Raw genomic sequence first — 2,916 nt, 5'->3', positions numbered from 1 at the left:
GCCTCCTCCACCCCTCGCCCCGTCATCCCTGTGCAGCGCGAGGTGTGCCCGACAGTCTCATCCGAGAGGGATCACCACCTCCCGCAAGGGTGGAAACTTCACGACGTCTCAATTCTTTCGAATTTGGCCGCGTGGTTATGCAGAAGTAATCCGATCCACGTGGGGAATCGGATTTTTCAGAAAAAAATGAAAGTTTGGTACGTGATTTAAAAAGTGTAGGTACCATTGAGGGTCTTCGCGACAGTTCAAGGAGTCGGGCATGGCTGGTGAATCTTTTTCCCTTGAAGAATATTCATTATCAGAATTGACTAAAGAAAAATGAGTAAAAAAAACTAGTAAAAAAATGGCGCAAATAGAAGATCAATAGAAAATATAAATCATTTTTTAACCCTAGAACTCCAATCCTAGAACATGCGGGTAAAATTTATCCAACTAACTTTTCAAACGTTACCACTCTCCAAAACATACGTTTTTTTCATTATAATTTTTTCAGCTTTATTGCAAAAACATTAATAGATTTATATTCCTAAATGTTCTCTACACCAATTAAAAAGAAAAGAATTAAAGTTCGATCATTTTTCCGGAAGTTATGAGCAATAAGCTACGTAAAATTTACCTATGTTTGAAGTTTATGTAATTTTTTGATGTTTAGAATTCTAGGGTTAATTGATTTTAGACGCCTATAAAGTTTGAATCCTTTTGTTCTATGTAGAAAGACATGTACAATTCATTGATAAACAAGCACTCAAAAGTCGTAATTTTGTGGATTGGATCATTTTGGTGTAACCCATTTATATTGATATCACGCTTTACAAAAAAGAAAATATAATTCCATCCTTGGCGAAATCCTCTTATATTTAGCCTCAAGAGGATTATTCGAAAACTCTAAAAGGAGGATATTCTGAGCGCACTATTATTACTCATCGTTAAGAAAGAAATACTCTTTCGGTAAAGATTTTCACTTAGAATATGAAATTACAAGAAATAACGTTTCACAACTAGAATTTCTTTCTTCTTTTAGAAGATTTCAATGTTTTCTTTTTGATTTTCTTGAAAATTTCTTTTGAGGTCGTGTATAAGAAGATTCCGCTAAGGATGCGATTATATTTTTAGAGTGTATTTTTATATCGAAGGTGGCTTTTGACAGTTACGGTCACGAACGTCGAGTTGATCGATTTGTCATATAGTATTGCGAAGAGCCTTTTATTGAGTTTTCATGGAAAAATATTGTCATCACCCCGCGGGGTGCGAAGAGCTCGCAACGTTTTAATTATTTACAACTATTCTAATTATTTAGGGCTTATTCTTTCTATTTCCATTTCTCTGCGGCAGCCACGATTGAGATCACGTATCAAATCAATTGATTCGATGTTGCGGTGTATAATGAGCAAGAAAAATTTTCATCGTCCGTTCTCCTGCCTCTCAGTTTTCAAAATCATCTCTTGTGTCTTCCTAGTGAACAATGAACATTAACTGGCAACGATTTTCCGTGCTCTAAACATACTTATTCGAATGCAGAGGGAATGAAGAAGAAAACCAGAGAGAGAGAGAGAGAGAGAGAGAGAGAACGTTTTTCCCAATTACGTTTCACGACTGAACTTTACCGTTTCGCGAGATCCAGCTGGAGGAATGTGTTCACAGCTCGTAAAAAAGGGTATTACGCAGCGCGCTTACCGGCGAGTCGAATTTCCAATCACTTTGCTGTTTCGGAAACGTAGTCGACAATGACAAATTACTGCGTTTGCTACGCGAACTCGGCGTTACTTTAGATCCCACTTTTTTATATCGCGATTTGTGCTGCACAGAAATATCCCCTCCATAGAATAATGTGTTTTAATAATAATAATATTTCTGTCTCCCCTATGAAATATCTCGATAACGATCTGGAAATGCGACCGAACGTGTGATAAGAACTGGAAATTGGAAAAAGAGATAAAATTATTAATAAGCGGTAAAATTAATAACTCCTTTCTTGGTGTTGTGGAGGACCGTTATACTTTCTAACGTGAGAAAAAGTGGAAGAACAATTTTCCATTTGAGTAGATAAAGATATCCTCGCAACGTTACGTGAAAATAACACCTCTGACAATTTCAGTTCTTTTTCTTTTCAACAAGATGTGTAGCATTTTATCTATTTTTTTTCTCGTAACGCGATGCCGAAACACACTTCATTAGCGTTTCTCTCGTACCTAACCTAAAGGAGTCAAGGCTACAGTTGCACGAGGAGGGGGTGCGGGGGTATCAGTATCGCATGAAAATTTACGGCAAAGCGAGATATTATTATCGCAAAACGTGGAAATTGGTCCGCGAGGAAAAAAAAATGATAAAATCGTATCTGTTGTCGCGTAAATTTGCGCGCTGACATTTGCCGCTCTCTTTTTTCCCTTCCCGTATCGCCCTCGCTTCGTTTCTCGCAAATCTGACAACCTTTTTCCACAAATATTTATTACCCGCAACTCGCTCGTTTCTATCTTTCGTGTTTGCGATATCTATACACGATGTCTATTTTTTAACTATTGAGCGTCGCGCACTGCACGTCTCATCGCGGATAACGTTGCATCGTCATTGAAAAAGAGTTTCCCTTGTGAGCAAGAAATTCTTAAGATGAAACAGTTCGTGTAGGTGGTTCTATAATCGCGGCACACATACACTATATTGGAAAAATGAAACGAAGAGAAGAATTTTTTTTCAAAATTAAAAAGAAAATGTGTTCAACGTGCATTTATTTAGATTTGTATTTACTCGCGTTATTCTTGCAATTTTATTTGATAAAAAGTTTATTTACCAAACCATATTTGCTAAAGCGGAACGTAATTGAATCCAAAAGCGATTATTCGACAGATGAATTTCCTTATCTAGTAATAAGTTATAAATAATCACCTTTCGCACGGTGTTTAAGATGGTCTTAGGGGAGGG

The sequence above is a fragment of the Odontomachus brunneus genome, unplaced genomic scaffold (genome assembly GCF_010583005.1).
Source record: "Odontomachus brunneus isolate Ranch 3 - 2012 unplaced genomic scaffold, Obru_v1 Obru_scaffold_082, whole genome shotgun sequence".
NCBI classification, from domain to species: domain Eukaryota; kingdom Metazoa; phylum Arthropoda; class Insecta; order Hymenoptera; family Formicidae; genus Odontomachus; species Odontomachus brunneus.
Note: the sequence above shows the minus strand (reverse complement) of the source record.